This window comes from Melanerpes formicivorus, unplaced genomic scaffold (genome assembly GCF_026170545.1).
Source record: "Melanerpes formicivorus ecotype bairdi unplaced genomic scaffold, bMelFor1.0.p_v2 SCAF_8, whole genome shotgun sequence".
Lineage (NCBI taxonomy): Eukaryota > Metazoa > Chordata > Aves > Piciformes > Picidae > Melanerpes > Melanerpes formicivorus.
The window spans coordinates 554,659-568,364 of NW_027142360.1; the positions used below are offsets into that span (position 1 = coordinate 554,659).

Here is a 13,706-nt window from a genome sequence, read left to right on the forward strand (position 1 = left end):
ACAGTCTCAGGCTGTGCCAGGGAAGGTTTAGGCTGGAGGTTAGGAAGAAGTTCTACACAGAGAGAGTGACTGCCCATTGGAATGGGCTGCCTGGGGAGGTGGTGGAGTCACCATCACTGGAATTGTTTAAAGACTGGATGAGGCCCTTGGTGCCATGGGTTAGTTGATCAGATGGTGTTGGGTGATAGGTTGGACTTGATGATCTCTAAGGTCTTTTCCAACCTGGTTAATTCTGGGATTCTGCACAGGCTTCCCACAGAATTTCTAATCATGACCAAATCTGCTGGCCTAGTCAAGGCATAGCTTGGCTGTACTTGGAGCTTGCCTAGAGGCCATTTCAACAAAGCATCTGAATGAACTTCTCCAAGGCAAAAATAATAGCAAAAAAAAATTATGCCCTTTTCCTCCCCAGATAAAACAGACACCTGTGAGGTCAGCAGGCAACGAGCCAGGAACTACTGCTGGACAAGCAGGCCAAGGCACTGTGAATGCTCCTCCTGGGAAGGGGCAGCAGGAGGCTGTGTGTGCACAGGAGCCCCCAGAGGGGCATGCAACCCAAATCAAAGCTACAAGTGGCTTATGCTGCGCTGGCAGACGCAACACCAGAGCCCAGATGCGAGTCCTGTTTTACTGTGCAGCAAAAGATGGTTCTGCCCTGCACTGACATTCACTGCAGGAGCTGAAATGTAGTTCTGCAGCAGTGCACACCAGGGGTAGCTCCCTTGGGCAGGAGAGGGGATGCATTCCCAGCAGCGAGGCAAGAGGCTCACCACAGTCTCCCTGCTAAGCCAGCTTGGTCGTTTCTGAGGCAGGGGGGCAGAGAGGGGCAGGGGGGAGGAGAGAAGCACTTTGGGAAAGTTAAGAGGATGAAAAGTCTATTTATATTTTTTAATTAACCATCTTCTACAGTGTTATTAAGCAGCAATCAAAGATGCAGATGGTACTGATTTGATTGGCAAGAGGTGCACTGTGCTGAATATTAAGGAACTCTGCCCCTATAAATAGGTCTAATCATCATCTGAAGGCTGGAAGGCAGTGATGAAAGCAAGCATTAACGAGGCTGTACTTAAGCCCCGTACAGGCTCTACTCCACCAGGGTGCTCATGTTTCCAGGCAGCTCTTACAGCAGCATCCTCAAACTGTTGTAGACAGTCCTGCTCTGAGTTGTGAGACTTCCAGTAGCTACTTTAGACAAAGCTGTGGAGAGTGGGGTTTCTCCATCGTTGGAGGGCCTGGCATCAGTTAGAGTTTTACTTCCCAGTATCATTTCTGGAGCAAGAGGGTTCTCCATTCCAGCTGTTCGACCCTGCCCATTCTCAATGGGTGAAGTAAACTGGGTAGCTGGAGCTGCCATGCATAGAGGGGTACAGGAAAGGGAGCAGCTCTATAAGCTGCTGCTCTCATTGCCCCCCAGAGCAGCAGGAGCATGTCATGGCCACACCTACATCACAAAGTTAACCTAGCCACAGCTGTGAAAGCTCCAGAAAGAGATGCTCAGTCTCACAGAACCCCAGAACACATCCCGTTGGAAGAGACCTCCAAGATCACCCAGTCCAAGCCTCAACCCAGCAGCTGAAAGGTTAACACTAAGCCATGTCCCTAAGCACCAGGTCCACACACCCTCAGGGATAGTGGCTCCAGCACTGCCCTGGGCAGACCATTCCAGTCTTTGAGAACCCTTTCAGTAAAGAAATATTTCCTGACTTTCAGCCTGGACCTCCCCTGGTGCAGCTTGGGACCATTAGGGGCTGCCTTCTGGAAAGCAGCTCCATGAAAAGACCTGGGAGTCCTGGTGGACAGCAATGTGCCCTTGCAGCCAAGGGAGTAATGGGATCCTGGGGTGCAGCAAGAAGAGTGTGGCCAGCAGGGCTGGGGAGGTTCTTCTCCCCCTCTGCTCTGCCCTGCTGAGACCACACCTGCAATACTATGTCCAGTTTTGGACTCCCCAGTTCAAGAGACAGAGAGCTGCTGGAGAGAGTCCAACAGAGAGCCAGGAGGATGCTTAGGGGGTTTGAGCATCTCCCCTGTGAAGAGAGACTGAGAGCCCTGGGGCTGTTTAGCCTGGAGAAGAGAAGGCTGAGAGGGATCTGATCAATGTCTATCAATAGCTGAGGGGTGGGTGTCAAGTGGAGGGGGCCAAGCTCTTCTGGGTGGTGCACAGCAATAAGACAAGGACCAATGGATACAAACTTCAAGAGAGAAGGTTTCAGCTCAACATGAGGAGAAACTTCTTTGGTGTGAGGGTGCCAGAGCCCTGGAGCAGGCTGCGGAGTCTCCTCTAGAGACTTTCCAAACCCACCTGGATGCATTTTTGTGTGGACTGCCCTGGGTGATGCAGCTTTGGCAATCCTACAAAGCATCTCCTGCTACAGGCCAATACTTCCCAAAGTCCCTCATTCATGTAGGATTGCTTGAACAGCCAGGGTCTTTTCAAGAGGAATCAGTCTCCCACGTCATGCCCAGCAGAAACAGCAGAGCACTGAGCAGCTTGATCTACTCCTGTGACCGTTTTAGGCTGTGCCCCTGAGACAGCTACTGAGCCACTCTGGCTGAATGCTTTGGTGTAACAAGGAAAACAAAGACATTCTAAACGAATCCCATTGGTAGATTGGGAGAAGGCAACCTTACATTTTAGTTCAGTTTGAGGCTCAGGCAGTTCTCTCCGTTCCAGTCTGCCTCAGCAGCTGCTGTCTTTCCTCTGTGCTGTCCTTGAGCTAAGGAGCTGAGAGAAGAAACTAAATTCTTGCTTAGCACACTCTTTAACTAACAGAATTTCCTCCCTCTCTCTCACCCTTTTTGGGAGAAAAGGGAGGAAGGGGGAGAAGGGAGTTTATTGAATAGAATAGACCAGGTTGGAAGAGACCTTCAAGTTCATTGTGTCCAACCTATCACCCAGCACCATCTAAACAACTAACCCATGGCACCAAGCACCCCATCAAGTCTCCTCCTGAACACCTCCAGTGCTGGTGACTCCACCACCTCCCTGGGCAGCCCATTCCAATGGGCAATCACTCTCTCTGTGTAGAGCTTCCTCCTAACCTCCAGCCTAAATCTCCCCTGGCACAGCTTGAGACTGTGTCCTCTTGTTCTGGTGCTGGCTGCCTGGGAGAAGAGACCAACCTCTGCCTGTCTACAACCTCCCTTCAGGTAGTTGTAGGGAGCAATAAGGTCACCCCTGAGTCTCCTCCTCTCCAGGCTAAGCAACCCCAGCTCCCTCAGCCTCTCCTCACAGGGCTGTGTTCCAAGCCCCTCACCAACTCTGGGGGGACCCTCCTCTCTGGAGGAGGGCAGGATTTCTGTGTTCTTTGCTGTGTGTTTCTTTTGTCTCTCTTGTAAATCCTGTCTATTGTGTATAGATTCACTGCACTTTCTCCTGCTTGTAAACACAGCTCTTAGCCATTTTGCTTCTCCCACTGAGTTAGCTGTGGTGAGAACTGAACTTTCTCTCACCACCACAATTTCACACACTGCACATCCTGGCCTTGCTAGCCAACATCCTGTGTGACAATGAGGATTCCATCACTGAGTAAGTGTCACCTCCTCTGCCCTAGCAGCAGCTGTGAGAAGAGGAAAAGCTTTTTCTGCTGCACTGGTCAGCAGTCACTGACATAGTATCATAGTATCAGTCAGGGTTGGAAGGGACCACAAGGATCAGCTAGTTCCAACCCCCCTGCCATGGGCAGGGACACCCCACACTAGATCAGCCTGGCCAGAGCCTCATCCAGCCTGGGCTTAAACACCTCCAGGGACATGGCACCACTCAGTTTCCCATATCCAAATGGTGTGGAGTTACTGGCAGTCCCCACATGCACAGGTTCCAGAAGAACATGGTGGTGCCCCACAGCATCAGCTCCAGTGCCAGGTGCCTCTCTGTTAGCTGCAGCTACCTGCTACTGACAGCTGGGCAGTACCTTGGCACCTGAAGGAAAGGCACCCCAGATCCCTTCCACTTGAAGTGTGCATTTCTCTCAACCTCCTGACTACCAACAGTGTCCTAGAAAAAGGTATTATGGTAATGCTGTGAGGATACTCACTTTTGGAAGCAGCAAAGAGACTCTGCTCTGCAGCTGCATTCAAAACCTCTACATCTGATTAGTCTCTTTAACTGTTTTTTTCACTTAATCCCCTGAGCTGCAGAGGGACCAAACAATTAGTCTGCTTTGCAGGAAAAGAGCAGCTTACTGACACTTTCTGTAGCCCAAGTGCCGGACAGGGACACATCTCCCTGGAGCATGGGCTGTGTCAGAGAGCAACACACACTCACTGCTACTGCAGTGCTGGCTCCATCCTGCTGCTCCCGGAACAGACCACCACTGGCACTCAATTCTTCCTGAGTACCACCAGAGCAAAGCACTGGCCTGTCAGAAACCTGCTTCTGAAAGTGTGAGCCCAGCACTCAGGGCAGCCCCTTCTCAAGAAGTCTGGGCCTGTTAATACCCATTCTTTCTGAATGACACAGCAGTTACCACAGCCACTGCAGACAGCTGAAACCTATGAGCAATATGGCAGCAAGGCAAGGACAATGTTGAGAGGTCACTAAATGCACATGGACTGCAAGAGCTGGTCTCCTGCCAGCACCAGTATCTCTCAGATCAAATAAACATGGGTCTGAGCCAATACTTGGTGATCAGTCTCAAATGGAGAGCCTCCCTTTCCCTGGAAGCCCCTCAGAGCCGCCCATGTATGATGGTTTGTCACATACTCTGCTGCCCTGCTCCACCTAGGCTACAGAATCAGCACTTCAGATCTCAGAGCCAGGTTTATAACAGCATATGGCAACTCCCCAGCAAACCACAAACCACATACCAGTCCAAAGATGGATCATGCACAATCAAATCAGTTCAACTCAGCAGCAGACGTGATAGAATAGAATAAACCAGGTTGGAAGAGACCTTCAAGATCATAGTGTCCAACCTATCATCCAACACCACCTAAACAACTAACCCATGGCACCAAGCACCCCAGCAAGTCTCCTCCTGAACACCTCCACTGATGGTGACTCCACCACCTCCCCAGGCAGCCCATTCCAATGGGCAATCACTCTCTCTGTGTAAAACTTCCTCCTGACCTCCAGCCTGAACTTCCCCTGGCGCAGCCTGAGACTGTGTCCTCTTGTTCTGGTGCTGGCTGCCTGGGAGAAGAGACCAACCTCTGCCTGTTTACAACCTCCCTTCAGGTAGTTGTAGAGAGCAATAAGGTCACCCCTGAGTCTCCTCCTCTCCAGGCTAAGCAGCCCCAGCTGCAATTGTATTAAATTGGTTTTCAAAGAGAATCTGAAGGTTTGAGACTTAAAAGAACTTAGAGATACACTTCACTCTGCTCAGCTCCACAAGCTGAGATGGCCTCTCAGCCACTACTGTCTTCAAGACAACCTTTGAACACAGAGCTCTGCTCGGCAAAGCACAGACAGCAGGCAGGGATCTGCAGGCTGCACGGCGTGCTGAGGGAGCCCTGCCCTCTAAGCACAGGCTGAAAGATTCCCTTCAGCTGGATGGATACACAGCTCATTTGAGGGAAAGGTGTTGAAGTTAATCAGACACCCCACTCTGCAACTGTCACCTTTGGCTCTCACCATTAATGGAGACAGTCAGGTGCTCTAATGAACAATTGACTGACTCTAAGGCAGCTGTCTACAACTGCCCAAAAGCACTGTGCTAATTACCTGCCTTCCCTTCCTCTCACTAGTTACACAAAGGAAACCTAAGCAACTACCTTAGTTACACCTACCACACAGGCAGCAGAAGCAAGGTTGAAAGTCCCAGCTCACACACCCAGGCAGAGCTCTTAGTTCGATTTCTTAAAGGGAAGCTCTTTCGTTTTGCATGCCTGAAGCACACGGAGGCCACCGGCTCTGCCCCAAGGCCCTCGGAGGGGCACTTCCCCGCAGGGAGCTCTCTTAAACACTCGGGTTTTGAAAGGCCAGCTGAAATGCTGCTGTAGAGCAGAACATGTGGTTCAGAAAGACGAGGAGCTGCTCAATCCCACCGTCAGACCACAGCAAAAACACACACTGCCAAACCACTGCACACTCCCCCTCACCCCCCCCCCCAAAATCCAGTTAACCTTTCCTGCTAATCTTCTGAAGCAAAATCAGCACCAGCCTCCTGCAGAGTGAACTTAGCTGCAGATCCAACCACTGCCACAAACTCTCACTAGTAAAGTCCTATTTTCCACCTCCACATCGAGCAGCCTCTGCTCCAAAGCTCTGGAGTTTCACAGCACCCATACCGACCAGCCCCCGAGCTGTACAGACCCTGATGCATTTCATGGAGGCAACCACCAAAGCAAATTGGCAGCCAAGGCAGCTCCTGCCCATCCTGCACTTTGCAAAGCAAAGGGAACGCCTGCATTCCTGCAGGACGACAGGGAGGGGCCTCACTCACTGTGAGGAAGCATCTTCAAGCCTGCTCACACTTGCTAGAAGGACGATCCCTACAGGTTAGCCTGGATGACAGGAACTGACAAACAGCTGGGTCAAAACCATGACACTTGGGGAATCAACAACCCACTGAACACACTGCTGGGTGGACTGTTCTCTGGCAAAGGCTGTCTTGGGAAAGGGTCTAAGCACAGCTGATTAGCTACAGAAAATGCTTTTTGAGTGACAAAACTGCTTCCCCTTAAGCTCAGCCAGCACAGCCACAGCAAACATTGCCACTTCAGACATAACCTTCTTCTTCCTCTGCACACTACCTTTAATCTGAAACAACCCCACAAACAAAAACCCCAACACCCACCAACCACAGCTGCCTTGCTTTCAGGCTCAGCTCAGCACCACTTTTCCCTAGCCCTCAATTTCGACCACTCTCTTTCACCGCCCAGGCTGAGCCTGCAGTGAGACTACAGCTCCCTGCTCTTCCCAGAAGCCAGACTGCAGAACAGCTCCCAGGGATTGCAGTTTTCTTGCCAGTCAACCCCTGAGCTGAGAGAAGACAACAATGCATTTTATCTGAAGGAAGGAAGATTAAAAGCTCAGTTTAGATACCCAGAGTGACAGCAGGACAGACGCCAAGGCTGTGCTACCTGGGAGCGCCTCAGGCATTTTTCTGCCCGAGGGCTCTTCGGAGGTGTGGCTGTTTCCCCCCGACAAAGCACCCCAGAAACACAGAGCTTTACTACTCAGACAAGACAAATGTAATGAAATACCAGGAGGATTTATTAGACCCTAGCTAAGCTTCCTAAAACAAAGTCTAAGCATAGGACACTTGACTGGAGTACCTCCAATTCTGAAAGACAGAAAGCCTCTACAAGGACATGCCAAAGTCACGACACTTCCAGCCCTTGCTCCTGGCAAGAGCAGCCCTACTCACCCTGCTTCCTCTCAGGGCTCAAGGAGGGTTCCACATTTCAGAGGCCTGGCAAGAAACAGGGGCAGCTTTAGCTTCTGCTTCATCTACTCCAGGACAGGTCAGCCCAGTCTGCAAATCCCTGCCAACAACACCCACTGCACAACCGACAGGAAATAAATAGGTCACCTCCAGCAGAACAGAACAGAATAAACCAGGTTGGAAGAGACCTTCGAGATCACTGTGTCCAACCCATCACCCAGCACCACCTAATCAACTAAACCATAGCACCAAGCTCCCCATCAAGTCTCCTCCAGAACACCTCCAGGGATGGGGAATCCACCACCTCACTGCACAGCACATTCCAATGGGCAGTCTCTCTTTCTGTGAAGAATTTCTTCCTCACATCCAGCCTAAACCTGGCACAGCCTGAGACTGTGTCCTCTTGTTCTGGTACTGGCTGCCTGGGAGAAGAGACCAACCCCAACCTGGCTACAACCTCCCTTCAGGTAGTTGTAGAGGGCAATGAGGTCTCCCCTGAGCCTTCTCTTCTCCAGGCTAAGCAACCCCAGCTCCCTCAGCCTCTCCTCACAGGGCTGTGTTCCAAACCCCTCCCCAGCTTTGTTGCCCTTCTCTGGACACCTTCCAGCAGCTCAACCTCCTTCCTAAACTGAGGGGCCCAGAACTGGACACAGGACTCAAGGTGTGGCCTAACCAGTGCAGTGTACAGGGGCAGAATGACCTCCCTGCTCCTGCTGGCTACACTGTTCCTGATGCAGGCCAGGATGCCATTGGCCCTCTTGGCTGTCTGGGCACACTGCTGGCTCATGTTCAGCCTACTATCAACCACAACCCCCAGGTCCCTCTCTGCCTGGCTGCTCTCAGCCACTCTGACCCCAGCCTGTAGCACTGCATGGGGTTGCTGTGGCCAATGTGCAAACCTGGCACTTGGATGTGTTCAATCTCCTGCCCTTGGACTCTGCCCATCTGTCCAGCCTGTCGAGGTCCCTCTGCAGAGCCTCTCTACCCTCCAGCAGATCAACTCCTGCCCCCAGCTTGGTGTCATGTGCAAACTAACTGATGATGGACTCAATGCCCTCCTCTAGATCATCAATAAAGATACTGAACAGGATGGGGCCCAGCACTGATCCCTGGGGCACACCACTAGTGCCTGGCTGCCAGCTGGCTGTGGCACCATTCACCACCACTCTCTGGGCTCAGCCTCCAGCCAGTTCCTAACCCAGCTCAGAGTGCTGCTGTCCAAGCCATGGGCTGACAGCTTGGCCAGGAGTTTGCTATGGGGGACGGTGTCAAAGGCCTTGCTGCAGTCCAGGCAGACCACATCCACAGCCTGCCCCACAGCCACCAGGCAGTCACCTGGGCAAGGAAGGAGCTCAGGTTGGTCAGGCCGGACCTGCCCTTCCTAAATCCATGCTGGCTGGGCCTGATCCCTTGGCCATCCTGTAAGTGCTGTGTGATTGCACTCAGGATGACTGTTCCATGATCTTGCCTGGCACTGAGGTCAGGCTGACAGGCCTGGAATTCCCTGGCTCCTCCAACCAACCCTTCTTGTGGATGGGTATCACCTTGGCAGCTTCCAGTCTTCTGGGACCTCTCCAGTGAGCCAGGACTGCTGAAAAATGATGGAGAGTGGCTTGGCCAGCTCATCTGCCAACTCTCTCAGCACCCTAGGATGGATCCCATCCGGTCCCATGGACTTGTGGGGGTCCAAGCAGCTGACGAGATCTCTAACCACTTCCTCCCTGAACACAGGGGAACTATACTGCTCCCTCCAGCTCTGCAGGCCAGCTGTCTGGAAGACATTCTGTCCTGCTAGTAAAATGTGAGGCAAAGAAGGTGTTAAGTACTTCTGCCTCCTCCTCACCTTTTGTTACACTCCTAGTGGACATTTGCCTGAATCACAGCAAAGGCTACAACCAGAGCTGGCACTGTCTCATGCTCCTTGCTGGGAGCTGCACTGCAGAAGTGTGCAGTGTGCAGAACCACAGAAACATTCAGGTTGAGAAAGGCTCTCGGGATCATCAAGTCCAACCATTAACCCCAAACCATATCCCTCAGCACCACATCCAACCACCTCGAAACACAGCCAGGCTTGGGGACTCCACCACCTCCCTGGGCAGCACATTCCAAGGCCTGACCACTCTTGCTGGGAACAAATTCTTCCTACTGTCCAGTCTGACCCTGCCCTGCTGCAGCTTGAGGCTGTTCCCTCTTCTTCCATCACTAATTCCCTGGGAGAAGAGACCAGCACCAACCTCTCCACAACCTCCTTTCAGGCAGCTGTAGAGAGCCAGGAGGTCTTCCCTCAGCCTCCTCTGTTTCACACTAACCATCCCCAGCTCCTTCAGTCACTCTCCATCAGATTTCTTCTCCAGGCCCTTCACAGCTTCCTTGCCCTGCTCTGCCCTGGCTCCAGCACCTCCACATCTCTCTTGGACTGAGGTGCCCAGAACTGGACCCAACATTCCAGGTGTTTTGAAACAGGCCTCTGGGAGACTCCAGGTGCTGTCTGACCACTCAAAATTTGAACCACACCATTTAAAAGTAAGATTAAATGAAAAGGAATAGGGACACTTCACCACACCAGGTGATGGCTGTGCTGCCTCTGTCAATTGCTAAACAAGCACTGGCAGTGACCCCCCTGTGGGCTCACAGCTTTCACTGCATCCACCAGCAGCCTTTCCTCCATGTGCACAGCTAGGTATCACAGTATCACAGTATAACTGAGGTTGGAAAGGACCTCGAGGATCATCGAGTCCAACCTATCAACACAGACCCCATGACTAGACCATGGCACCAAGTGCCACATCCAATCCCCTCTTGAACACCTCCAGGGACGGTGACTCCACCACCTCCCTGGGCAGCACATCCCAATGACGAATAGGGTGTCTTTCCACTGCTGGCTGAGGTGTTGTTTGCTTCGAATATGGCAATAGTAACACAGTAAAAGCATTTATGAGCTGCATAGCACAACCCCTCCACAACTCTATTTCAAGCCATTAACCACGCTTCAGAGGAAAAACTACAGAGCCCCTTGGCCGAGCCCCCTGTCTTGAGCATCTTCACCGTGACTCCCTCCAGGCTGCAGCCTCTATCCCTCCGTCCCTGCAAGGTGCCTAACCGACGTGGAGAGAGGGCACTGCCGCTCCCGGTTCCGTAAGTGTGAAATCCCGGGGCGCCACCAGCAGCCTGCCAGCCCGTGTCACAGCAGCACCGAGCCGCCCTGGAAGTGCAACTCAAGAGCCTCCGAACCCGTCACGGCCCCCGAGCAGGTGCTGTGTTACTCCCCTCCCGCACCAGCAGCCTGGCGCTGCGGCCCCCGGGAGCGTTCGGCCAGCCGAGGGCAGGGGCGGACTCCGCGGCAGCCCCTCGCAGGATGCTGCCGGGGCTTACTGCCCCGCTCAGGCTCAAAGGGCAGGCTCCTTCCTCGGGCCCCGGCTTCTCGCCGCCGGGCCCAGCCGAAGCTCTCTCCACGCTGCGCCGCGGGGACGCTCCCCGCCCAGGCCCTCCTCGGGGGCCTGCGCCGGCACGGCCGAGCCCCGGCACCTCCCCGGGCCCCGCCGGGGGAGCACAGCACAGCCCGGCCCGGCCCCGCCTGCCGCCCGGCCCCGCGCGCGCTCCCGGCCGCGCCGCGCCGCGCCGGGCCCCTCACCTGCCGCGAGCCGGCCCCGCCCCGGCGCCCAGCGGGAAGCGCCGCCCCGCCACACTTCCGCCCCTAGTTGTCCGTCACTTCCGCCCGGTTAGGGCGCCCCTGCGTGTCGCGGGAGGCCCTTCCGCCAGACCGATGGTGTGCGAGCGCATGCGCGTGGTGCAAGGTGGGGCGCGGGGCGTGGGGCGCCCTCTGGCGGCGGGCTGCCGTTGCGCGCCCTTTACCGCCGTGCCGCGCCGGGCGGTGCGTTCTCTGCGCCGTCGCAGCTTCGCCACTGTCCCTTGTGCCACAGGCTCTGTGCCGGCTTGAGTCGGCAGTGGGCAGTCGGAGCCCGGGAACCCGGCTGCGGCGCCTGGGACCACTGCTCGGATGCCGTGGGAGGGATGTGACGGCCTCCAGCAGGGCTCCGCCGCTGGCTGCCCCGTCAGAGCTCAGCAGCTTGCGAGCCCTGCCCCGGCGGGAGGGAGGGGAGTGCCGGCCCCGCGCCCGGCCCCGCGCCCAGCCCCGTGCCTGCCCCGCGCCCAGCCCCGTGCCTGCCCCTGTGCTGCAGCCGTCTGAGAGAAGCCCACAGGTGCTGGGTTCTGTCGACACTTTCAGCCCTGTTTCTGAGGCTGCCTTCACCTTGCAGAGGTCTGGCGAAGGGGGCCTCTGGCTGGGGCGCTTGCTGGCTTTGCTCCGGCGCGCATGCCTGCAGCTGGGCAATTCACAGCCTGGCTGAACAGCCATTCTTGCTTCGTCTCAAGCAGGTTCTGCTCTTCCAGGCTTGCATTGGCTTTAGTCTCCCCTGTGTGCACACACTCGGGTAAACCAAGGTCTTCCAGCACCAATTCCTCTGGAAACAGGGCATGTGCAAATGTTAACTCCCCCTGCCCGTCCACTTTAGGTTTGGAAACTGTCTCAAAGTGATGCAAACAGTCACTGCGCCCTGCTGAGACCACAGCCGGAGCTCTGCCTCCAGTTTCATAGTTTCATAGTTTCATTCAGGGTTGGAAGGGACCACAAGGATCATCTAGTTCCAACCCCCCTGCCACGGGCAGGGACATCCCACACTAGATCAGCCTGGCCACAGCCTCATCCAGCCTGGGCTTAAACACCCCCAGGGACAGGGCCCCAACCACCTCCCTGGACAACCCATTCCAGGGCTTCACCACTCTCATGGGGAAGAACTTCCTCCTCCCCTCCAGCCTCAATCTCCCCACCTCCAGCTTCATTCCATTCCCCCTAGTCCTATCACTCCCTGAGATCCTGAGCAGTCCCTCCCCAGCCTTCCTGTAGCCCCCTTCAGATACTGGAAGGCCACAATGAGGTCACCTGGGAGCCTTCTCTTCTCCAGACTGAACAGCCCCAACTCCTTCAGTCTGTCCTCACAGGAGAGGTGCTCCAGCCCTCTGCTCATCCTCCTGGCCCTGCTCTGGACACCTTCCAGCACCTCCAGATCCCTCTTGTAACAGAGGCTCCAGAACTGGAGGCAGTACTCCAGGTGGGGTCTCACCAGGGCTGAGTAGAGGGGGAGAATCACCTCCCTTGCCCTGCTGGCCACACTTCTCCTGATACAGCCCAGGCTCTGATTGGCTTTGCGGAGCTTCTGTTACAGGAAGGACCTGGAGGTGCTGGAAGGTGTCCAGAGCAGGGCCAGGAGGATGAGCAGAGGGCTGGAGCTGCTCTGCTGTGAGGACATACTGAGAGAGTTGGGGCTGTTCAGTCTGGAGAAGACTCCCAGGAGACCTTCTTGTTGCTTTCCAGTATCTGAAGGGGGCTACAAGGAAGCTGGGGAGGGACTTTTGAGGGTGTCAGGGAGTGATAGGACTGGGGGGAATGGATCCAAGCTAGAGGAGGTGAGGTTAGACCTTAGGAAGAAGTTGTTCCCCATGAGGGTGGTGAGAGCCTGGCACAGGTTGCCCAGGGAGGTGGTGGAAGCCTCATCCCTGGAAGTTTTGAAGGCCAGACTGCATGTGGCTGTGAGCAATCTGCTCCAGTGTGAGATGTCCCTGCCCATGGCAGGGGAATTGGAACTGGATGAGCCTTGAGGTCCCTTCCAACCCTGACAGTTCTGTGATTCTGTGAACTTAACACTTTGAGCATCAATGCCACTTGTTGGATGCACACAGGAGGCATTTGTGATTGATACACAGCATTAAAAACAGTGCACAGGAGGAAAGATGAAGTGAGCCCCTTCAAACTGTGAGTGCACTTGAAGACATCAAGACCCACTCATGCATATTCAGCTTGGAGTAAATGGATAAATCCATTACATAAATTACCTGTGGCAGGTTCTTTGCTTGGTTTCACTCTTTTGCAGTGGGAAGTGCTGACTGAAGAAGGGGAGTGACATTAAACGTGGTTGAGTGGCAAGGGAGATTAGAAGCCAGCAGCAGTACTTCCCTGCTTCAGAGCAAGGTGCAGTGCTTGCCCCTCTGATGTTTAATGATGAGCCTGGTACGACCTATCAGCGTGGAGAGTCTAAAGGCACAAGGCCTAAGGGTTAAAGACCAGGGTGAGAGCTACTGAAACTCTGTCAGGGAAGAAGGTTGTAAGGAATGAAAAATCCTGCCAAAAGACTCAAAGCAGACAAAAATAATAGCAGATCTAGCCAAGTCTGAGCAAGGAGCATGTGTGTGGGTGTCAGGACCTGTCAAAAACAAACCAGGGAAGCGGATGTAAGAAGCAACAATCCAATCTATTCTGGTCCATTTTGATTGATCTACTGCTGATGGAAAGCTCTGCAAACGTATTCTGCTGCTCAGATAAAC

The 13,706-nt window shown here is 54.3% G+C and overlaps 1 protein-coding gene across 2 annotated transcripts in view; it reads right to left on the reverse strand.

Annotated features, from left to right (window-relative positions):
* The window catches only part of WASHC1 (WASH complex subunit 1), a 62,710-nt gene extending 51,500 nt beyond the window's left edge, over positions 1–11,210 (reverse strand). Inside the window, exon 1 of one of the 2 annotated variants that reach the window (XM_068141765.1) lies at positions 10,960–11,210. The gene's annotated coding sequence lies outside the window, so the exon portion shown is untranslated. Of the gene's footprint in view, positions 1–7,310; positions 7,685–10,959 lie in introns of those variants that run through there. The other variant, XM_068141766.1, reaches the window with a different exon arrangement.
* Positions 11,211–13,706: the final 2,496 nt, after the last annotated feature.